This window comes from Microcaecilia unicolor, chromosome 2 (assembly GCF_901765095.1).
Source record: "Microcaecilia unicolor chromosome 2, aMicUni1.1, whole genome shotgun sequence".
In the NCBI taxonomy this organism is placed as follows: domain Eukaryota; kingdom Metazoa; phylum Chordata; class Amphibia; order Gymnophiona; family Siphonopidae; genus Microcaecilia; species Microcaecilia unicolor.
In genome coordinates this window covers 70,063,303-70,088,453 of record NC_044032.1, presented here as the reverse complement: position 1 = coordinate 70,088,453, position 25,151 = coordinate 70,063,303, and the positions used below count along the sequence as shown (strand labels likewise).

The 25,151-nt window shown below is 41.2% G+C and overlaps 1 protein-coding gene and 1 pseudogene across 3 annotated transcripts in view; one reads left to right on the top strand and one right to left on the bottom strand.

The window, feature by feature from the left end:
- PRLR (prolactin receptor) overlaps positions 1 to 25,151 on the top strand; it is a 291,254-nt gene that overhangs the window by 11,902 nt on the left and 254,201 nt on the right. The gene's annotated exons all lie outside the window — the stretch shown is intronic.
- On the bottom strand, positions 8,304 to 9,643 carry LOC115461861 (annotated as a pseudogene).

Here is a 25,151-nt window from a genome sequence, read left to right as displayed (position 1 = left end):
TACAGGTTGAGTCTGTCTCAATAGCAGAGTATAGACTTTTCCTCAAAGAACTTTTCCTTTAAACCATGTGAAGCCTAGCACCTCCATTTGTTTTTATTCTTTTACATCTCAAGTCAGACATTAAGAGTATGGCAGACCTCTATCATGTGATAGCATTTCTAATTATGTTTTTATTCTGAAAATATTTCTATCTGATGCATCAGAAGGATGCTTAATAGTTTCCCATGTCTCAGGAGAAGAGTTGGTGGTGTTTCTCTATCTTATTTAACTGCCTTGTACTCGATTTTGTGAATGCTCCAGAAGCACTGCTGAAGTCTCATTTGTTTAGGAAGCATTGGACGAACATAGAAAAGGCTGTATTACCAAGTGTGGGTACAATATAAATAGCAATGGCCAAAAGCTGAAACCAGTGTTGCTGCAAAGTTGATATATAGAGGATCTAGATGGGATAGAGCAACCCTTTACTTGTTTCCCCTTCATTGGTTGCCCATCAAGGCTAAGTGGGGTTCATTCAAACTCCTAATTTATATATTTAAGGTATTACATGGTTTGGTCCCTGGTTATCAGAATCTTTGGATAACCTGGTATATTCCAACCTGAAAACTACATTCAGTCAATCAGTGTAAAGAAACTCTCCTTTCTGTTGGTAGTTTTCAACTGCATTCTTCTAAAAAATTATGCTTAGATGGGATTGATCCAGAGTTATTAAAGTATTTGCTGCTTGACTTGTGATGAGAAAATTATTATTATTAGCATTTGTATAGCGCTACCAGACGCACACAGCGCTGAACACCTGACATAGAGACAGTCCCTGCTCAAAAGAGCTTACAATCTAAATAATACAGACAGACGAGACAGTTACGGGTGAGGGAAGTAAAGGTCAGAAGGAAGGAAGAGACAAGGGGGAGGGCAATTGAGTATTGGCTAGGAGCTAAAAGCAATAGTGAAAAGGTGGGGTTTTCAGCATAGATTTGAAAACAGGTAGAGATGAAGCTAGACGCATAGGTCCAGGAAGTCTATTCCAGGCATAAGGTGCCACGAGAGAAAAGGAACAAAGCCTGGAGTTAGTAGTGGAGGAGAAGGGGGACTACAAGAGAGATTTGTCCAGTGAGCGGAGTTCACAGGGAGGAATGTAGGGAGAGATGAGAGTGTGCAGTTTCACCAGGCACGTAAGTTGTGGCTATTGAAAACATGTTTTTTTTAATGTTATTTTTTTCAAATTAACAATTTCATGCATGCAAAATGATTGAGACGAGATACGAATCAATTGCTAAACATATTAAAGCCAAGGAAAAATTAAACATAAGCAACATTTTTTAGTAACATATATTGAGATACCCACTACTATGGGAGAGACAAGAAAAGGAAAAGTTGAAATGTTATCTGGAAAAAAATTATCATTCCTATAACAGTCAATAATAAAGAAAAAAAAGTAGTTGAGTTCATCATCTATTATGAGGCATCTTTTCTATACCTATAAGAGAAAAGATAGTTATTGGCCTAAACACAAAATTCTGAGACTGAAATTTAATGAAACATTTACAAGGAACCTTTTCCGGAGATGCGAAGGCAGTAGAACGAGAGGACATGAAATGAGATTGAAGGGGGGCAGACTCAAGAAAAATGTCAGGAAGTATTTTTTCACGGAGAGAGTAGTGGATGCTTGGAATGCCCTCCCGCAGGAGGTGGTGGAAACAAAAACTTAACGGAATTCAAAATGCGTGGGATAAACATAAAGGAATCCTGTTCAGAAGGAATGGATCCTAAGGAGCTTAGCCGAGATTGGGTGGCAGAGACGGTGGTGGGAGGCAGAGATGGTGCTGGGCAGACTTATACAGTCTGCCAGAGCCGGTGGTGGGAGGCGGGACTGGTGGTTGGGAGGCGGGGATAGTGCTGGGCAGACTTATACGGTCTGTGCCAGAACCGGTGGTAGGAAGCGGGACTGGTGGTTGGGAGGCGGGGATAGTGCTGGACAGACTTATAAGGTCTGTGCCCGGAAAAGGACAAGTACAAATCAAGGTAAGGTATACACAAAAAGTAGCACATGTGAGTTTATCTTGTTGGGCAGACTGGATGGACCGTGCAGGTCTTTTTCTGCCGTCATCTACTATGTTACTATGTTAAGGAAACTGTAAGAAAAGTGTTGGGTCCCTTTCAGAAAGGCGTGTAAGGACCTACACACATACAACTCGCATCAAATCGGCATTACCGCCCAGCTAGCATATACGCCTGGAGGTAATTCTGAGTTTGGCACATGCAGAAAACCTGTGGTAGAAAATAATTTTCTATTTTATACTGTGGGTGTGTTCCCAGCGGTAATCGGCAGTTGGTGTGTGCTGGACGGTTACCGTGCGGATAACGTGTGAGCCCTTACCACTAAGTCAATAGGTGATGTTAAGAGCTGAAGCCATAAATAGACGTGTGCTGGTTTTCATTTGCCGCATGTCCATTTCCCAACCCCCCAAAAACCTTTTTTCCAGATGCAATAGAGAAATGGTCCAGTGCGCATCCAATACACACGCCCATAGTACTGCAGGCCACTTTTTGGCATGCCTTTGTAAAAGGACCCCGTAGCTCCTAAGGCTAAACTTGCTGACATTTTGTCAAAAAGGCTTTCCATCTAGCTTGCGTAGCCCTAGATAAATTAGGAAATACTGTTACAATACAATCACAAAAGGAAACTGAAATTAAAATATAAACGTATCCAATTTCTATCTGGCTCTAGTGCAAATGTTACTATCAAGGTAGATTTCACAAACAATACAGATTAAGAGCTCTCTAAAAAACCTGTCAAGTCCATGGACTCACCGTCTTGCTTCTGGTTCACACCTTCAGCTTCTGATCTTCCCACTGGTACATTAAATGCTCTGGTCCTTAGAAATTTCCTTAGAAATCTGAAGAATCTCCTAAAAGGATTTCTTTCGCTATATGTATGGGCGATATTAACAGAGATTTGAGAAAGCTAATAAACTGCAAATTCAATCTCCTATTATATTTCTCCACTGTTTCCAGAGTTTTATGGACCATGTTTTTATCCTTAAGCATAGTCTGACATTCCTTAATTTTTCCTACCATTTGCCTTCACGGAGCTCACCACTCTGCATGTCTGCTTCCTAATGCCATCTTGTCTCCCTCATTGAAAACATATTTTAACATTAATTAGTGCTGCATGTCTTTCTCTGTTATATAATTTTGACTCATCTGGTTTGTTTTCTGTTTTATGTGATTTCGTTGGATGTTCTATGCAATGCTTTTGTAATCCACCTTGAACCGTTGCTGTGGCTAAGTGGAATAGAAATGTGTGAATTAAATTAAATTAATTCTTTATTAGATTGATATTCACTGAGGGTCCTCAAGAGTGACAATTGAGATGGTTTTTAGGATACTTACTATGTGCCACTAAACACCATAGCAGTTTATTTTTTAAGTTGGAGGGGGGGTATGGAAGGAGGAGTGCCACTAGACACCAGGGCCCTTTAAAGTTGGGAGGGAGGGATGGGGGCCACCGGGCCGGTCCTGTTGGAGGGGAGGTGTTTGTACCAGAGCCGGTCATGTCTGGAGAGGGGTTCTGCTAGACACCAGGTCCTTGGGAGGGAGGGGTGTGGCGGTGCATGTCATGGGAGTGGGGGGTGCCATTTGACATCAGGGAAAGCTTTTGTTAATATCTGGGGATGGAGTTGTGTTGGGTTGGGTCCTATCGAGTCGGGTGGGAGGGGAGGGAGATCAGGGTTGATGTAGACTACTGACAGCTTTTGTTTTGTTTTTTTAATGTCACCCTTCCTGTCAATTCCTGGTCCAGTGCACTTAGGCACTGACAGGTAGTGTGAAATGTCAGGAGCTGAGGATTACTTCTGCAATTTTAACATGGCAGTAATTTGAATGCTCATTGCTTATAGCATTCCATGGAAGTCATGGAACAGTGGGGGAGGGATGGAGCAGCAGATGTTAAAAGGGAAAGTAGTGAAGGCAAGGGCAGCAGTACTACAAAGAACACTGGGGGGAAAGGGGGTTAAAATCAAGAGGGGAGGTGGGGTCTGGAATTCACATGTTGCATCCTGTTACTGAACTGGAAGAGAATTATTTAGTGTTAATGAAAGCCATCCAGACAACCAAACAAGAAGGAAGAGAAAAAAAAAAGTTTGTAGCTGAGGTAATGGAGGTTAAGTGATTTGAACCACATTCCTCTGGTTCTGAGTCCCCTGCTCAAACCATTATGTTACTCTTTCACTCCACTGCAGTCAGAATTGGTTTCATTAGGCCCTTAGGATATGGTATATTTAAAAATTTCTATAATTTTATTTTATTTCTCTGTGGGAATACCAGGGATTATGTCTGGGAGGCTTGAAAGAAGGAGGGGGAAGTGTTTTCTTGATGCTGAGATGGATAGCAAGCTGTGCTCAGCTTTTACTAAATGGTGAATATACTATCTATCAAAATTTGAAAAGGAACTTTACTTGATGTGCATCGGTGAAAATGTATTTATAGCAGAAGATGGGACAAAGGAGGAAATGTGAATTACTGCATCAATACTTATATATCCCTGTCAGTTAAAATTTTGCTATATCAAATTGATCCACGGTATTTTTGTAATTTATTTTCTTAAATTTCTTTGTTATCCTATGTTAAAAAGATTGTTTTGGTGGTGCCTTAAAATGAAGACTATAATTATTATTTATATAACAATAGCTTGAAAGTTAACAATGTTGAAATGTTTCCATAGTGTAACACTACAGTGTTATGATAACAGGAGATGAACATTGCTATCTGATCTAGGGAATGTCATATAGGGCTCAATTTTATGTATGGCACCAAAAAAACGGAACTGAAAAAAGCACTATTCAGTAAGCTACACTTATAGTTAGGCGCAGGAATCGTGTCAAACTTTAAGCATGGCTATTTGCACCAACTGAATCGTGGTGCAATTATGTGCACCTACATTAGGTGCATATCCCCGTTATTCTATAACAACATGCATTAATTTTAGGAACGCCCCTGTTCCGCCCATGACCCTTCCATTTGCATGCTCCCTTTTTCAAATCCAATTACATTTAATTAGTGCCAATAATTGCTTGTTAAAAGGCCAATTATTGGTGCTAATTAGCGTATTAATTAAATTGCATATGAAAATTGGGTGCATTCGATTTCTGGTGTCTTTTACAGAATTAGGGGGATATTGTATAATGGGAAATCCTGCTTTGTCTAGGTTTGCTGAAAGGCTGAGCCAGTCCTGGGTTTATGGCGCGATATATGTGGACTTTTAGTCTTCAACATTTTGGTTTAGACCTGTTTTTAGAATGAATAAGGCACAAAACTGTGCCCTAAATGACCATATGACCACTGAAGGGAATCAGAGGTGCCCCCCTTCCCCAATGGCCACTGACCCCCTCAACCCCCCAAAAATGTGAATAAAAATAATACTCACCAGCCTCTATGACAGCCTCAGATATTATAGCCAGGTCCATTATTTGCCAATTAGTGGTCATTATTGCTTGTTAAGTGCTATTAACATTGCTGATTGGTTTGTTAAGCCAATTAAGTTACACACATTATTATGGAACTAGTAAAAAAGGCCCGTTTCTCAAATCAATGAAACGGGCGCTAGCAAGGTTATCATCTAATGGCGATTATGTTTTTAAGGGAACTGTTAGGAAGAATGTGCTGTGATGATAAAGAATAATTGGGAAGGGTGTATAATGAGTAATATGGTCCAGGGGTATGACATGTGGATTGTTTTCTTTCTTTTTTTTAATCTTTGTGTTTTGTTTTAATTTTTATTTATAGTATATTTCCAAAAAGCTAAAGAGTAAGCAGAAATTTAAAATTTTTTATTAGAAATATAATGCTTGTTTACATTTGCAAGATTTCTTTATCAACAATATTTTTAGTGAAAACTTTGTTACATTGAGGGAAAAGCTTTCCTTGTTCAGGACCATCTATGACTTTTACAATTGCATCAGAAGAGTTTCGAACTCTTGAAAATGCTACATACAGTTGCCCATGCGTAAACACTGGTTCTGGGAGGAAAATGCCAACTTTTTCAAATGTTTGTTCTTGTGACTTGTTAATTGTCATTGCAAAAGCCAGTTTCACAGGAAATTGTTTTTGACGTAATGTAAATGGGAGGTCAGTGTTAGATGGTGTTAGTTCAATACGTGGGATAAAAACAGTTCTCCTTGCAGTTGACCCAGTGATTACTTGACTAATAATGAGGTTAGTTTTCAAGTCTTTCAGTATTAAGCGAGTTCCGTTACATAAACCTCGCTTGGTATTTAAATTCCTGAGTAGGATAATTATGGCTCCAATTTTTAAATGCAGTTTATGGCAAGGCATGCCAGTTGGAGTTTGTTCATGAAGGAATTCTACAGGATATAACTGATATTCCTCATCACTGGAGTCATGGATGGAGTCCGAACTTAAATAAGTAATTGTCTTACCTTCATTTATCTTGTCAACATGTGCATTTTTGGGGCATAGAATAGCCTTTTTAGCAAAGTTGTAAACAGTATCTGCGGTAATTTTTTTTCCAAAAACGGCATTAACTATATCGCCGTCACAAATATCTTTGAAACCGTCTGGACGTGGAAGATTTCTGTCTGCTAAAGTAATAAGCCAGTTGTTGTAATCTGGGTCTACAGAGCAGACATTGTTTAATTTTAGTATTTCAATTTGTTTCCATAGTTTATTTAACTTAATGCTGGCTTCAATAATATGAGCTTGATCACCGTGTGGTACCATTGGTAGAGTTTGTCGAAAATCTTCACCAAGGAGACGAACTTTCCCGCCAAAAGGTTTCTGATTGTTCATGATGTCTTTGAGGATTCTATCTACAGCAGTAAGTGCCATACTGGATGCCATAGTTGACTCATCCCAAATAAGGATTTTAGCAACTCTAATGATGGAAGCATCATTTGTTGTTAATCTGATACTTGATGTTGACGTTTCTAGTAGAGGAACAGGTAACTTAAACTGTGAATGATAAGTTTGTCCTCCTGGAAGGAGATTTGCAGCAATTCCTGTAGAAGCAACAGGTAGTGCAATTCCTCCATCTCCTCGGATGGAGCTCCAGATAGTATTATACGTATATTTTTTCCACTTCCAGCAGGACCGTCTAGGAAGAAGCACGTGTGGGTTATGTTTTTTGTATTGCAGGCAGAAAGTATAGTATAAAATGCTTCCCTTTGCTTATTTAGTTTTTCTACCATTTGTTCAGCTTTCTGCTTTTCATCTCCAACACTGAAGGCAAGTTTAGGATCTTCTATTCTGTGTTCAAAGTTTTTTGCCATGTGTAGTCAGAACGGCTTGGATTTTTCTGAAGGCACAATTGTTCACAAATCGAGCAATCACCTTTGCAACCATGGATGTGTTGAAAATCTTGTGTCATATTAAGTTTGTATTTTTGGAAAATTTGGAAAGCATTTGATAGTACGGCAAAAACACAAATGTATGCAAAAAGGTGTCTGATTTGCTGTGACATGCTGCATGTGAGTGCATTGTCTAAGGTGTTCTCCCACAGAGCTTCATCGTGAATGAGCCCCATTTTCTTGACTGCATCTTGAAATGTATTATAAAGAACACATGCAACTGTTTTTACGACTTCAAAGGACTTAGCCCCTGGTTTGTGTAGTAGAATTAGCCTTAAACAGTAACACTCAGGGTCCGCTGAAAAATGAACTGCATACATTCTCCCAATTGTTTTGTCATGTCCTGCTTTTCTACGTTTCCACTTTCATTCTCTTTTGTCGAAAGTATAGTACATAGGAATATCTACATACAAAATAGTCTTTGGAGGATTGTCTTCTGCATTAAGTTTAAACCATGCTGTTAAAGTGGTGTCCCTGGTTCTGGCTCTTTGTACTGCAGCCTCAACTTCGTTAGGGTGAAAAACAATGCTTTGTTGATCTGGTAAGTGTACTTCCAATCTCTGGATAATATGTGATTGGTGATGCATTTCAAAACCGTTTAATCGCCATGCAGCTTCAGGAGCACTAACATATCTAGAGTCAGTAAATGTTTTAATTTCATCATGTTGTAAAGTTTGGTGCTCTGTAATAACCACATTGGCACAATCATGTCCTTTATAGACATATTTAAAGAAGTACTTGACATTTTTAATAGATGCACATACTTCCACATTTATATGGGAATTGTACTTTAAAAGTAAGTAAGGGTTATAAGGGACTACCCAACTGTTATTAATGAGTTTTCCATTTAAGAGTGTACCGACGCCATTATCCCTTCTGCAGTATTTAGGATATCTGTCACAGTTCTCAATAGTTTCATTTTGGGATGGTTTTGGAAACTGTTTAGAGCACTTCCCATAAAGCATGCAGGGATAATTTGTTATGGTCACTGCATGGGCCATGTATCATATGTTTAGCAACTGTTGCATGGAGACGTGGAAAGTTGTTTGTTTCAGGAATTTCAGCACATACGATTTTGTCAATTATTTCCTTTCTTTTCGGCTTCTGTTCCTCTTTCATGGTAATTAATATATGAGTGTGAGGTAAACCACACTTTTGAAATTCAATGACATGAATTTTTGCAAGAGGGACACCAAGTATATGTTTTTTGCATATATCGTGTAGTAACTCTTAGTTTTAAATGAAACACCCTTGCCAATAAGTCAGGTCGAAACTCTGGTGCCTGACCTTTTTTTTAGATTTTGAGTAATTTCTTTCCATCTTGGGTTGCAGATCATATTTGCGAACTATTGCCATTGCATCCTGAAAATTTTGATGCATATTTTGGGCTGCCAGCAAATGATGATGGTAAAATAAATGCCTGGCCAGGTGTAAATCCTCCATTTGCAGCTTCACTTGCAAGGTGGTCCATTAACCCAGAGTATTTTTCAACTCTTATTAATATAATTAAGTCTGTTTGCCTCTGTTTTAAGATACGCATCCACAAAATATTGTTGCGTTAGTTTTCCTGCACTAAGAAAAGGATTGAATTTGTCTCTTATTGCCAAACGGTACCCATAGTACTGCATTTGCGTAACTCTTAGTCTTGGGTTGTTTGATTTGCGACGGAAGTGCATTATACATTTTGGTTGTTTAGACAAAGGAATATGTATCTCCCAGCTCTGATTGCCATATGGAAAGAGTAATGGATATACCATTGGTTCTAGATTGGGGTCCAACACACTGATTATCTCAGTTTTGTTTTCTTCATTTGGCTTGTTTCGGCAATGTATTATCAGATCTCTATGTAAGGGAGGTTCCCCATCTGTATTTTCAAAAATGAAAGCCACCTCATTAGCTCTAGGGGCATTGTATCGTCTTGAATTGTTTTTGCGATCTTGAACAATGGCCATTGAAACTGTTGGAGGTTCTATTCTTTTTCGTTGTGCTTCACATATGCATTCATTTTCTACTTCATACAGCATCTTGCATGCGTCTGCAAATGGATTTTCCCATGTCATAAAATCGCTTAATTGTCTCATTAATGTATGGTTGATGTGTGCATTTGTTGAGATTCGTAGTCTCTGAACGGCTGCTTCATCAGGATCAAGAATATGTGATTGAGCAAATTGTCTTTGATTGTCATTTTGAGGATGTAGTGCTGCTGTTCTATGGTAAACAGTACCATTAATTCGAAAACAATAAGGGCCATATCCGGGTGGTGGTGCAATGTTAGCTTCCATGGTGGCAAAAGCTAAGGAACTATTAATGGACCTAATGTTTTGTACAAAAATCTTTGAATATTCATGGTCACCGGAGAGAAGCTGTTGTATTAATTCATTGTACCTAATTCCTGGAAGTTGTATGTTGCCCTTACTACAACATTGTGTAAATAGGTTGTCAGAAGGTGTTTCATTGTGAAAATGTTTGGCATTGCAAAATATACAGACTGCGTTCATTGGACCACAACTATAGTATTGAGTTTCTTTCTCATTGATACAGTCTCTTATTGCAATTCCTGTGGTTGGAGTTCTGCACTGTGCTGTCACGGTATCTGTTCTTCTTGCTTTATTTTGTGCTGTGTCACAGGGTTTTTTTCTTTTGTTTCAGATTTCCAATTGTTTTGCGTTTGAAATCTGTTATATTTTGTGTAGTCGTTCTTCGTTGCTTGTCTGTCATTTCTGCAAGTCTTTTCCACCCTAAATCTTTTCGTCTTTGTCTTGTTGTTTGTCTCTGTTTCTCTGTCATTTGTTTAATTCTTTCATGTTCTAAATATGTTCTCCTTTTTCTATTTATTGCTCTTTCTTCTTCTGTCATTTTTTCAAATCTTTTGCGTTGTATAGCAGTGTGCCTTGTTCTGTGTGTTTGTCTCTGTTCGTCCGTCATTTCAGCAATTCTGTGCCTTTCTGAATCGGCGTTTCTTTGTCGGTTACTTGCACGTTCCTCATCAGTCATCTTTTGTATCCTGGACCTTTTTCTTGCATTGGCTTTTTTACTTTCATGTGCCTTTTCGTCTTCACTCAGAGCTGCACGCCTTTTTCGTTGTGCTTCAGCTCTTTTTCTTTTAACTTCAGCCTGCTCCTCAGCAGTTGGTGTTCTTTTTCTAGTCATGTGATGTTCACCACGTTGGAGTGTGTCTCTGATTGTTGTTTGTGAGCTACAGTACCGTTGGACTGTGCCTCTGCTTCTCCTCGGTGCCCTGCCTTCTCCTCCATGTGCTGCAGTTCTTCCCTACGCTCTCATCCTCTCCGATGCAATCTATGTGCAGTGATTCTCCTATGCCGTTCCCTCCCCTCCATCTCCAGCGATTGTGGCCTCTACGTGATGTGCACCGATTCTCCTATGTTCTCCCCTCCCCTTGCCTCCCATGCCATCCATATCCTGCAATTCGCGTGTGTGTGAGAGAGAGTTCAAGTGTATAGCGCTGCGTACGTCTAGTAGCGCTTTAGAAATGTTAAGTAGTAGTAGAGAGTGTGATAGAGAGAGAGAGAGTGAGTGAGTGTGTGAGAGAGAGAGACTGAGTGAGTGTGTGTGAGACAGAAAGACAGTGAGTGTGACACAGTAAGAGAGAGTGTGTGTGTGTGAGAGAGAGTGTGTGTGTGTGAGAGAGAGAGAGTGTGTGTGTGTGTGTGTGTGTGAGAGAGACTGTGTGTGTGTGTGTGTGTGTGTAAGAGAGAGAGAGTGTGTGTGTGAGAGAGAGAAAGTGTGTGTGTGTGTGTGTGTGAGAGAGAGAGAGTGTGTGTTATTGAGAAATAGAGAGTGTGTGTGAGAGACAGACTTTGTGTGAGTGTGTGAGAGAGAGAGACACACACACAGACAGACTCTGTGTGTGTGTCTTAGAGAGAGAGAGAGAGAGAGAGAGAGAGAGAGTGTGTGACAGTGATTGCACTGTCTGTGTGTTTTGTATCCTTTTCTTTTTTTAGATGTTATCCTGTTTTTTCTGTTATATATAAATTTATGTGCTGTGTCGTCCACTGGGTACCTCGCGGTTCCATGTCTGCCTAACGTCAGCTCAGCTTGCCTCCAGCTTTCCCTTCCCTCTCACTGTTCCGCCCTCTGACGTCATAACGTCTTTTTGCGAGTGCGGGACAGTGAGGGAGAATGTAGCGTTGTAGGCTGCTGTCCTTCGCCTCTCAGTCTCGCGCCATTTCGTACTGCGTTTGCCTACTTCCCGCCACCCTGCTGCCTAAATTGTACCTCAAAGTTCCACGCTGTCTGCCTGTCTGTTTTTGTAACATCCCCTAACGTCAGTTTGCCTCCAACGTTCCCTTCCCTCTCACTGTTCCGCCCTCTGACGTCATTATGTTTTGATGCAAGGGCAGGGCAGTGAGGGGGAATGGAACGCTGGAGGCTGGCTGACGTCATTTGATATTACAAACCCAGGCAGCCAGACAGAGATGGAATGTTGGAGGTGCAAATTATTATATAGGACGTGCTTAGATTTAGGTACAATATATACAGGTGCCTTCTTTATAAATGCATATTAATATTCTAACTTAAGGTGCATTATTGCAGAACCTCTGTGGAAAACATAGGAGACATTCCTAGAACTTAGGGGAAGTCAATCATGCTACTGATGTGAGGCAGTGGTTGTCATTGTGTATTTACAGCACAACCGCTAACAAAGAACACAGATTATACACCTCTCGCATAATTATTAGGCTGCTTTAGGTATTTAACAGAGGTTTTAACGCATGTTAAAAGTTAATGCAGCACATTACTTCTTAGTGCAGGCCCATTGCTTTCACCTAAAAGCCTGGAACACAGTCAACTCTTTATTATAGAATTTTTGCAACTACCATGAATTAACTTTTTGTATTTAACCCACATGAATTGCAAAGTCAACGCGGCTTAATAAATAAGTCCCTAAAGAAACCCAAACTGAACTAAACTAGCTTCCTGATGCAGAAAATTAATCCTCTATATATTAACTTTTGAGTCAATATCTGTCTTTTGTCTCTGTAACTTATACTGTACATATCTTATAACAAGCTGTTTGTTGACTGTAGATATTTTTAATGTGTTGACATTTCTCAGAACAAAAGAGGTGATTGATGCTAAATTGAGAAAAGGATAGAAGAGACATTGAGAAAATGTGTTTAATAAATGAAGAGAGAGTGAGGGCTGGAGGCAACCTTGAGAAATGGAAATGCTGTCCTGAGATATTAACCCTATTATTTTGGACCCTGAAGCAAACGCTGGCCATCTTTGATCTGTGGTGTTAGGAGAAAGATTGAAGAAGCAGGGAGTAGGAAGGGTAGGCTGTTCTCAAAGACTGGAGGAGACGTAATGGTGAAAATCAATTCTCTATTGCAAGAAAATCAGAAATGACCATTACGTCTCCTCCGGTCTTTGAGAAGAGCCTACCTTTCCTACTCCCTGCTTCTGCATTCTCTCAAATAGGAAACTAGCGTACCTCCACCCTTCGGGTGGTTATCTTTGGATGGGGAGAAAGATTGAAGTCGGCTCTGCATGTGCTTTCTAAAGATAAGTGCATTTGATATCTGAATCGGTAAAGCAGAAGTTTTGCTCACATATTCTAATAGAGCTATGGATTGCCCTTTTCTGAATTGCTGTATACTTGCAAGTTTTATAAGAACATGGATATTGAAAATTGAGAAATGAAAAATATGTTTCATCAGAAGGTTTTTGCCAGTGATGAAGAGTATATCGTTATGATCACATTTAGTTCTCTAAATCTGTGGATTTGGAGCCCTTTGAGGCTTTTCCTTTCTTTTTTCTATGTATCTCACTGATTTTGAGTGGATCACTTTGTTCGGAGTTTATCTTTATTAATAAAATATTATACATTAAAAGAATGCATGGAATTTTCAGAATTTATTTTACAGTAGGGACGGACTCACTAGGTAAGATGATAGTGGAGGAGTGGCCTAGTGGTTAGGGTGGTGGACTTTGGTCCTGGGGAACTGAGGAACAGAGTTTGATTCCCACTTCAGGCACAGGCAGCTCCTTGTGACTCTGAGCAAGTCACTTAACCCTCCATTGCCCTATGTAAGCCGCATTGAGCCTGCCATGAGTGGGAAAGCGTGGGGTACAAATGTAACAAAAATAAAAATAATTGTAATGACTTTAGAAGAGAAAAGGTAATATATTTAATTTGTGCTATTTATGATGTAGTTTTAATTGGAAGTTTTTTGTTTTATGATGTAAATGTCTTTGAGCACTTTTGATGGAGCAGTGACTCACAAAATTAACTTTATCAGTGTTTAGTTCATTAAGAAGCTGGGAAATTTAAAAACATTTGATCATGTTATGCCATTGTTCAGACATTATCATTGGCTGCCCCGATGGCTGTGAATTAAGTTTAAGTTATTGAAACCTTCTCATGCTGCAGTTTATCAAAAACAGCCTCCTTATTTGAGTTCTTTCATAACTTCATATAACTTTGCATTCGTTGCAGACACGAGCAGGGCCGCCTAGGAGGGGGCAAGATTCCCCAGGCCCTGGCGCTGCCACCACATCAGCATGACTTCTGGTGCCAGTGGTCTGCTGCTCGTGTATGTGCCGGGCCTGGCCGGGACCCGGTTTAATGCTTTTCTGCCTCTGCAGCAGATCCTTCATCCCACCTCATCCTGACTGACGTCATGACATACTTCCTGTTTGGTGGGAGGGAGCACGGCAGCCAGGAGGAAGGATTTGTGGTGGTGGGAGTTAATGTGTTAACACACTAACTGGCACACATCAGCGCACTGGAGAGACAAAGAGAAGACAGACTCTGTAAAGCAGCCAGGATTTAGAATCATTCAGGAATTGTCAGTGGGGGCCAGGCTGAATGCACACAGCGTTAGGAGCCAAGCCCAAACCAACTCCAAAGCTCCAGCTCACAGACAGCATGACGTTTCCTTTTGGGCAACAACAAAGCAGAGTCAGAGTCACCATCATCAAGTTGCAGGTTAGTACGTAGCAGATCTATCTATTCTCTGAGTTTAAAGGCAACTGCAAGTAGCTCATATAGGGCCCCCTTTACCAAGCTGTGGCAAAAGGGGGCTGGAGCTGGCCGAGGCCCCCCTTTACTGCAGATGGTAAAAGGGAAGTCTCACCTTTCTGCAGGAAATGGCCATGTGGCAAGTAAAACACTTGCCGCACGGCCATTTCAGGGGGGGGCCCTTGCCACCCTTCAAGGTGGCAGTAAGGGCTTCTGCACTAACCCGGTGGTAACCGGGCAGCGCACGGCACTGCCTGGTTACCGTTGGGTACACTCCGGCACATTAGGGGGTGAGAAGTACTGCCGGCTGCTGCAGTAGCCTGGCGGTATTTCCTGTATAGCGAGCAGTAAGTCCACGTTGGGCTTACTGCCACTTAGCAAAAGAAGGCCATAATTTGTGGGGGAGGGGAGATCTCTGAATTTAAAGTAATATAATTGTGGGGTAGGAAGGGGAGAAGGGAGAGAGGCTGTCATATGGTTCTGTGCTTAAATTTGTTAATTGCCCTCTTAGCCTGTAAGTATATAATAATTACAATATATTACATTATAAACATTACCAAACTTTTAACTTTTGGCTGATGTGGGGGTGTGGGGATTGTGGGGGGGGGGGGCTCTTGTTTGCCCCGAGCCCGGCTTTGTCTCTCAGCATCTCTGGACACGAGCATTGTATCAGTGGACTAGTAAAAAGGCTTTTTTTTTTTTTTTTTAAATGGTTGGCCACAATATTGGAATGAGCTGCCTAAAGTTGTCCGAGGAGAGGCAGATGTTTAAAAAAATTCAAGGATTTGATGAAAACCTTGTTGTTTAAGCAGGCTTTTTGTGATGACGAATTGTGAAGGCGTTGCACAGTAGGGTTTCTGCAAAGTGTAAATTGAGGACCCCTTTTATGAAGCTGCAGCAAAAGGCGGCCCGCGCTGGTACTGGCAAGTGTATATGACGCGCGATGAGGCCTCCTTTTACCGGAGCGGGTAAAAGGCAGGTCTTTTTTTTTTTTAAGGAAATGAGGGAGGGGAAGCACTTACCGCCACCCATTGAGGTGATGGTAAGGACTCCTTCTCTAACCTGACAGTATTTGGGCAGCGAGCGACACTGCCAGATTACCGCCGGGTACACACCGGTGCTACAAAACATTTTTTTTTATAGTGCTGGATATGACAGCACACTGGGGGTGGAACTACCGCTGGGCTGCTGCGGAAGGCCGGTGGTGCTTCCCTTTTAGCGAGCGGTAAGCTTGCGTTGGGTTTACCGCTGCTTTGTAAAAGGACCCCTGAAAGATGTAGCTTATATTTTTACTATTTAAATAGGAATTATGTATGTGTCTTGAGTGTTACTGTTTGTCTTGGTTAGGCTTGAAATTTTACAGGACAAGTTGTGGTGTGCCTCAGGGTTCAGTCTTGTCCGCATTATTATTTAATGTGTACATGGCATCATTGAGTGATGTTTTCCAACGGTTGGGTGTATCATTGCGTATGTATGCTGATGATATTCAGTTCTTTTTTCCAATTACTGAGAAGTCTGAGAAATTAGCAGCCTTACTGGGCACATATTTAGATGCAGTTTCAGATTGGATGCAATGCCATGATTTATCATTACATTTCGCAAAAAACAACCTTATGTATGTTGGAAAAAGTTTAGATCCCTCACTGTCTACAGTTCTGAAATATTGAGGTATAGATTTACATGTGAAACCTGTTATTAGGAATTGGGTGTGTTGATAGACCATGATTTAAGTATGCAAGCACAGGTAAACCATGTGATCTCTACTGCTTTCTCTCAATTACGTGTGTTGATTAGGTTGAAGGGAATGATACCAATGAGTGATTTCAAATAGTTCTGCATAGCCTAGTATTATTGCGGTTAGATTATTGCAATACCCTTTATTTGGGTTTGAATTTAGCTAAAATTCAGGCTTTGCAGATTGTACAAAATACAGCAGCTCATTTTCTCACAGAAATAAAGAGATTTGAGCATGTTTCTCATATCTTAAAATGCCTACATTGGTTCCCAGTGAAATTTCATGTACAGTATAAAATATTGACATTGATTCACCAACGTATATTTGGTCTTGCTGTGCAATATTTCATGGATTCTTTGATTATGTGTGAACCACAACGAGATCTTCGATCTATGTCAAAGAAGCAGTTTTTTGTGCCTGTTCGTCATTTTTCAGAAATGCGGAATCATACTTTTTCAGTAGCTGGGGGGAATTTATGGAACCATCTTCCAGGGTACCTGAGACTTTGCACTGACTTTTTCAACAATTCAAGAAATTGTTAAAAACTTTTTGTTTTGTAAAAGCATTTATTGCATAGGCACAAGTCTATTCCTTTAGCAGTTCTCCCTATTTTATTTTATTTTACTTTGATAATGGGTATTCTGTGATGTTTTGTGATTTTGATGGATGCTTTGATATCACGTGTATTTCTTTTGTAACCTGCTTTGATGTTAAAGTGGGATATACATTTTTGAAATAAATAATAAATATTTAATTTTGGTGTTCTATAAATTATAAATATTTTTCATTTTTTAATATTCTTATTTCTGGCATAAACCAGTTTGTACTATATAGTTAAAACTGTATATTAAATATAATAAACATAAGCATAAGAGGCTTATTCTCAAAGCACCTCTAGACTTTACGTGGAGGCAAATTTTCAAAGCACTTAGCCTTCCAAAGTTCCATAGGTTTCTATGCTTTGAAAATGAGCACTTAAGTTCCTTTCAGTATTGTACAGTATAGTTTATTCTACTGTCTTCATCAGTGTTTGGCTGTGCTCTTTACATTAATGTACCCTAGTAGCTATGAAGGGCATTTCTAGAAGCCTTGCATGACAATTCTATGTGTAAATAGCAGTATTTGCGTGTGTAAACTGCATATGCCTGTAACTGGACTGGCCACTCTTAGATACTGGGCTAGACAAACTCTTGAGGGCCCTTTTACTAAGCCACAGTAGGCTCTATGCACATGTAGCGTGTACCCAAATGAGACTACCGCCAGGCCAGCGTGACCTCCTGGCGGTAATTTCAGATTTGGTGCACACCCATAACACGTGCATGAATTTATATATTTATTTCCTCCTAAGCACACCGGTTCCAGCAGTAATCGGCATTTGGCAGGTGCCAACCTGTCACCATACATGTAGTGCATGAGTCTTTACCGCTAGATCAGCGGGTGGCATTTAGGGCCCAGGTCAGTTTTGGCCGCGCGCTGGTTTCATTTTTACTGCAGGCCTTTTTCCCGTCCCATTAAAAAAACCCCATTTGTTGTAGATGCGGTAAAAAGTGGCCAGGCATGCACCCAATATGCGCACCTACACTACTGCAGGCCACTTTTTACCGCGGCTTAGTTAAAGGACCCATTGGTCTGGCCTAATACAGCAACTCTTATGCTCTTATGTAGAATGAGGTTATTAACGTGTAGAATTGTCATGTGATACACAGATTCAGAGGAGGTATGTTAAAAATCTGTATATTCCCATTCTACAATGGGACAATGCTTATGTTTTTAAACCTGTCTTCATTGGCCTGCTTCTTAGACCTGAGGTTTTGCAAAATGGAGCTCTTTTTTTTTAAACGTTTCCTTGCAAATCTGTAATATGGTATAATAAGTGGAAAAATATTTTTGTCAGCTTTCCTTTTTTGTTTCTGGTAAGAGCTGATTTAGATGGTAAGCTCTTTTGAGCAGGGACTGTCTTTTCTTCATGTTCAATTGTAAAGTGCTGCGTACGACTGGTAGTGCTATAGAAATGATTTATAGTAGTAGTAGTAGCTCCATTTTGACCTCATCACCAGGAGTTTAAAGTGAAATCTGCTGTTGAGATTCCAGTCATTGTTCTCTCTAAGTGAAGTGGGAGTCTTCCAAATGCATTGCTGTCTATGGGGGGGGGGGGGGGGGGGGGGAGTGTATCAATATTATGGGGTCCTTTTACTAAGATGCGCCGAAAAATGGCCTGCGCTGGTGTAGACATGTGTATTGGATGCGCGCAGGTCCATTTTTCAGCATGTAAAAAATGAAATTACCGCCCGGTCCAGTCGGTTGCCGGGCGGTAGTTCAAAATTGATGCACGTATGATGCGCGTATGCACCTAAGCAGCTTAGTAAAAGGACCCCTATGTTTTCAATCGCTAGGGACAGCAGGTTCCATGGAGTCCTGCAGAGTTTACTTGTCCCTCACTATTGAAAATTTGATAGTGAAACTGTAGGTGAAGGACTCCTGCTCAGCTTAGAGGGACCAGTGGTTCTAGTAGTGTCTGATATAGTTGTGTAGCTGGGTTTTTGAGCAGGCAGCTTCATGTGATTACTTCAATCTTAGATGCTCTTTTACTCAAGCTTACCGCATGCTAAGTAAAAGGGTACTACTGCGGGACATGCTGAGGCGTCCTGCGGAATTTTGGACAGCGAACACTACTCCTGTGGTGAAAATGGGGGTTCCTTAGCATCCCTCCGGACCGGACCAGGATTGGACTGTTGGGTTGTGCCCGCCTACCAGCAGGTGGAGACTGAGAAAAAACTCTGACTCTAGAGAGCCAATAGGAGCCCTGGCCATGTGACCGTAGCCTCAGTATTTTCTCAGTCTCTCAGCAGGTAGGAAGTGAGCCCATTAGTCTCTCTCTCTCTTTTTCTCTATAAGATATTACAGATATATTTAAAATATTTCTTCTGTGCCTGGAATTGTAATTAGAGGCTTGACAGGGTTTCTTTTCTTTCTTTGACAGCCTCTGGGGTGTTAAACTCGGGTGTCTCGAGTCCACCCCCCTTCCTCCCCATCTCCCTGGCTTAGCAGGGAAGGGCCGTCCCTTTCTCTGGAAAGGTGTACCGTCTTTGGGAGAGGCAGCCACTTTTAATAGGCAGCTGTTTTTAAAGAATTAAATCAAGTAAAAGAAAATTAAAAAAATTAATTCAAATGAAAGGAATTTAAAGGAAGTAGTTTTTGCTTTCCCCAGTCTTATAACGAGCAGGTAGCTCTTCTGTCTTATTCTGTTTGAAGAGTCTTTATTTTCTTTTCTGGCGGAGCTATTTAAAAAAAAAAAAAAAAAGTGAAAAGTCAGCGTCTGTGACTTTAATCGGTGGTTTTTTGTTATCTTCATTATTTTTCCTCTGCTATCCGGCGTTGTTAGCGGCGGTAGTTGTAAAAAAAAAAAGAGAGGCGCGAAATGTTAAGCGCGTGCTCGCTCTTGGACAGGTCTGTATAGCTTGGGAGCTGTATTGACGGTTCCTGTCGGGCCAGAGGCTAAACCATGTTTTGTGCGGCATCGGAGGTTATCTGTTTTTCAGCGGCACGGATTTCCTGCTTCTTCGTCGGTCTGGTCAGTGGTTTTCTCCCCCGAACTTTTATTCTTCTCATTTTGGCGCGCTTGGCCGCCATTGTTTTGCCTGCAGCTGCAATTTCCCTTGATGCGGCAGCGTTTTTCTGCTTTTACTGTGTTTGGCTGTTTGTGCAATGGAAAGGAGATATTGTTTCTCCGGTAGTTGGGGCAATTGGTAGTATATTTTTCCCGCAATTAATTTTTACATGTATTTTTCAAGCTATTAAAAAAAAAAAAAAAAAAACGAAATGTTACGATGCGAATGGCGCTCATTTTGTTTTTCCCTCTGTTTTTTCTCTGTCGGGGACTTTTTGGTTGCTAGCAATGTTGTGAATTAAAGTGCAGCTCAGTTGGCGATTTCTTTGTTCTTGGCAAGACTCCGATTCAAAGTGCAGTTCAGTCGGGAATTCTCTGTTTTAGACAATGGGGCGAATTAAATTATATCTCAGCTCCAAAATAACCAATTTCCTATTCCTTTCCCTTGTGTGTGATGTTTGGAGGAAAGGTCTTTGCTATTGTCTAGCGCAGTTTTTATGGAGGTCCAGTGTGTGTCACTCTGTGTCTTTCTCATTTCCTGGTGAATAGGACTACATTGTCTAATAGTCAATTGATTAGTACTTTACAAATCTGGCCATAATATCTTAGTTCCTTTCAAGCATTTCCCTTCATGGCTATGATGTTATACAGTGTTTTAAGAACTTAACAAACATTTTCTATGGCATAGGCTATCTGGTTCAGGTGCCATTGTTTGGTACTTTACAATGCTGGACATAAGATCTTAATTCCTTTCAGGAAATTTTCCTCCGTGGCTATGTTCTTATACAGTGTTTTAAGATCTTAACAAACGTTCTCTAGAGCGTAAGCTATATGGTTCAGATGCCATGTGCAATGAAATACATTGTCTGATACTCAATTGTTGCGTACTTTGCAATTCTGGACATAAGGTCTTACTTCCTTTCAGCAATTTTCTTTCATGGCTATGCGTTCTCTTTGGCATAGCAGATGACAGCTGCATAGGCTACATGGTTCAGATGGTTCTCATATTCTAGGAGACTCAGTCCTATCTACCGAGCACCCAGTTTTCTCAGATGCTTTAGAAGGCATGTTTTATTCACATCTTCTCTACTTTCCAACTGTCTTGGAGTTTCTCATGTGTTATCTTAGTTTTCTTGTAGGACTTACAAGATATATGTCCACTTAGGGAGTAAAGTTATCAGGTCAATTTGCATTTTCTCCCACTTAAGGATAGTGGGAGGTCCTCATGCCATCTACTTGTATTTTTGTTTCCTCTATCTATTCAGCCTGGGCACATGGTAAACATTCTGGTTTTGTCCAGTATGACCATCCATAACATCTGCTATCCCTTTCTCTTCCTTACAGGTTTTAGGGTCTTGTTTCAAGCTTTCTTGACGTCAGGTACAGTCTTGTCTCCTGTGGCACAAATTCACCACCTTTTCCGTAATAGGTATTTTCAAAGTCTATTCCTTTTCATTTTCATTTTATTCTTCCTCTCTCCAGAGTTTTTTTTTTTTCTCTTGGAAGGAGATTCACTCATTTTCTGTGCATTTTTTGCCATAAGGGCATAAGTGTTGCCATAATGGGAAAGGCCAAGAGTCCCCATCCTGTTTTCAGATGGGGATCAATCCAGATTGCAAATACCACATTCATATCTTGTGAGTGTGCATCTGTTCATCTCTGTACATCTCAGTGAGGAAGGAGGCATGACATGATACGAGGTTTGGGGAGATCCGGTAAAATTAAAGGCCAGTGTGTCTCAGTCCACGCTCAACATATGGTGATCCTTTCATTTTCATTCTATATGTCCTCATTCCAGACCTTCCTTTCAATTGGAAGGGGATTCTTTCACTTCCTGTGCATTTTTGCTATTAGTATATGAGTATGGTCATACGGGGAAAGTCTAAGAGTCCATTAAGCCCAGCATCCTGTTCTCAGTTGTGGTCAATCCAGGTTGCAAGTACCACATTCATTTCTTATGGATGTGGGTCGGTACATCTTAGTACATCTCAGTATAGGAGGAGTAATGTCCGTGATACGAGGATGATAAGGTCCTCATTACCAGTTTTCTTGCCCTGCTCTTCTGTCTCGCGTCGGCTCCACGCACTTTTTTCTTAAGTTATGGTCGTAGTAGCAGCGGCGCTCATGAAACTACGTTTCGTCATTTTATCCTTTCCATAGATGTCTGGTTCATTACAGACAGTCTTATTGGCAGAGTTGTCAGGTCAAGCAACGGGTGGTGCATTTCGGGCACACCCTAGGTTATGGGGTGCATGTAGCCAGGTCTCTCATTTGAGCTCTCTTTTGAGCTCTCGTGTGATCTCATTAGATTTCATAGCATGTTTCTATTTTTTCTCTCTTTGTTTAGTCAAGTTGGCGCAGACTGTTTTTGTCTTCTCTACAAGCGTCCCACTTTCTGTTTTCGCTGGATGTTCTTGGGCCTTCGGCTATTACCTTGCTCTATTTTGCAGAGTAAAATTTTACTTTCTAGCTCCCAAGAAGGAATTTTTTCTTCATTCGCTTTGGAGTCTCGGTAGTCTTTTTTGGGCAGCTTTTCACTCTGTCAATTTCGTGACCTTCCATGTGCCTCGCTTACTCTCTTGCTAAAAAGACTTGTCAGCGGCAGAGATAGATGCCCTCTCGTATCCAGATATTTATCTCTGATGGAATCCCTCCGCTCAGTTGGCCTCTATATTCTCACTAGTGGTCTGGTGGTTGAGATTGAGCATTCTTCCTGCAGGTATGCCGGGAGCATATACACAGTGACCAGTTTTTTGATGGCTGCATCTGTGAAAATATATATGTATATTTATAGTTCTACTACATAAGTACATATGTAATTTCACACTGGGAAAAGCTCAAAGGTCCTATTGAGCCCACCTTTCTGTCCACGGCCAATCCAGACCATGAGCACCTGGCTAGATTCCTAAACGTACAAACATTCTATACATGTTGTTCCTGGAACGTGTAGTGTTTTATGGACTTCTATATGTTTCTAACAGATGAAAGGTACTAACAAGTGTCTACTGTTGATTTATTCCCGTTTTCACTAATTGGGGTCTACGACAAGAGTCTCAGGTGATTGGCTTGCAGAGGCAACAGCTACAGATGATTCTTTCTCTCTCAGTTGAATTGCGCTCTGAGATATGGTTTTTTTTTTTCATGTTGGGTAACTGCAGCGGCTGTCAGTTTATTTGGACCTTCAGTCTAGTTTGCAGCAAGGATTTAGGTACCTTCTTCTTCTGCATAGTATTTAACTGCATTCTTGTTTTTACCTATTTAGCTTCTAGTGATCAGGTACTTTCTCACTGTCAGGCTTTACATACTTCCAATCTGTTGCTAGGTCAGCAATAGTCTACAATATCTGGAGTATTGTACTTCAGGATTTCGGTTTCCACTTTCTCAGCTGAGGTAGATTCATTGCAGTTTTTTGTTGCCAGGCAGCTCTGCTTCTACCTTTGTCATCCTTCTTTCAGTCGTTTTTTCTCGAGTCTCTCTGTCCTTTGCGCTGCACTGATGCGGTAGGGGACAATATATAGCGGTCACTTGGTAGGGGACAATGTTCAGCGTCGCTTGGACTTTTCAGCCTCAGCTTTTTTGCTTTGTAGTCATTCTATTTAGTTTATTGGTGGTTCTTGGATCGTCAAGCTTTGGCTTCGTATTCATCCTAGTTTGGGTGTCTTCAGGGACTCTACCACATTCTCAATGTCTGTCCCTCCCGTAAGATTACTGCTTTGGTACTTACCAACAGTCCAATCCTGGTCCGGTCCGGAGGGATGCTAAGGAAGGAGAAATTAGATCTTACCTGCTAATTTGCTTTCCTTTAGTCCCTCCGGACCGGACCAGGCCCCTCCCATGTTCTATCAACTCTTTAGATTCTTTTATTAAGTTTGGAAGTGTATTCGTTCCTTTACCACACGTGGAATGTTTAAAAAAAAAAAAAAAAGACTTTGCGTGGTCCATACCACTTCTCTGGTGGTTGCTGGTGAGCTCGGTTGCTGGAATATATATAAAACCTTAATGGGTCATACCACTTCTCTGGTGAGAGTTGCTGGTGAGTTCAGTTGCTGGAATATATATAAAGCCTTAAATATGTCATACCACTTCTCTGCCGAGAGTTGCTGGTGAGCTCAGTTGCTGGAATATATATATAGAAAACCTTAATGGGTCATACCACTTCTTTGGTGAGAGTTGCTGGTGAGCTCAGTTGATGGAATATATATGAAACCTTAAGTGAGTCATACCACTTCTTTGGTGAGAGTTGCTGGTGAGCTCAGTTGATGGAATATATATGAAACCTTAAGTGAGTCATACCACTTCTCTGGTGAGAGTTGCTGGTGAGCTCAGTTGATGGAATATATATGAAACCTTAAGTGAGTCATACCACTTCTCTGGTGAGAGTTGCTGGTGAGCTCTAATATGAATGGGCCATGCCACTTCTCTGGTGAGAGTTGCTGGCGAGCTCTAATACAAATGGGCCATACCACTTCTCTGGTGAGAGTTGCTGGTGAGCTCTAGTACTCTGTTTTGCCGAGGAATTTGTGGCTGCTAGGATTCCATACGGCACAGAAGTTCTTTCTTTCTTTCCTGCTTTGTTATTCAAATACTGAGGCTAAGGTCACATGGCCAGGGCTCCTATTGGCTCTCTAGAGTCAGAGTTTTTTCTCAGTCTCCACCTGCTGGTAGGCGGGCACAACCCAACAGTCCAATCCTGGTCCGGTCCGGAGGGACTAAAGGAAAGCAAATTAGCAGGTAAGATCTAATTTCTCCTTTTTTTTGCAGCAGGAGGCATGCCTGGGGCAGAGAGTAGGCATGCCTGTGTTAATCGGTAGAGTGGGTACATTACCACGTGCTACCCGATTAGCACAGGAGTAGCTTGGGAGTCCTTATGGTGATGGATCCCGGTGGTTATGGCCATGCGCTAATTGGGAAATTAGCATGTAGCAAGAAAAAGTCAACCATGGCCATATGCTACAAGGTGGCCAGAGTGCATGGCAAACCCACGCACTAACCGCAGCACTGGCCACTTTCTAGCGCACCTTAGTAAAAGGATCCCTTAGTTTGATAAGCGCCTTTTTACGAAGCAACGGTAAGCCTAATGCAGGCGTACTGCTCGTTAAAAGGAAAGTACTGCCGGGCTACCGCAGCAACCTGGTGGCAGTTCCCTCCCTCAGCATGCGCCATTTCAGACGCTGCAAAAATATTTCAAATTTTGTAGCGCTGGTGTGTACCTGGCGGTAATCTGGCAGTGCTGTGAACTGCCCAGTTACTGGCGGATTAGCATGGAAGCCTTTACCGTCACCTCAGTGGGTGGGCGGTAAGTGCTCCCCTCCAAAATGGCTGCACAGCCGTTTCTTTAAGAAAAGGAAAACCTGCCCTTTACCCGCTGTGATAAAAGGAGACCTCGGCGCCCCTCAAAAACACATGCCGACGCCAGTGCAGGACCCCTTTTGCCACAGCTTCATGAAAGGACCCCTAATTTTC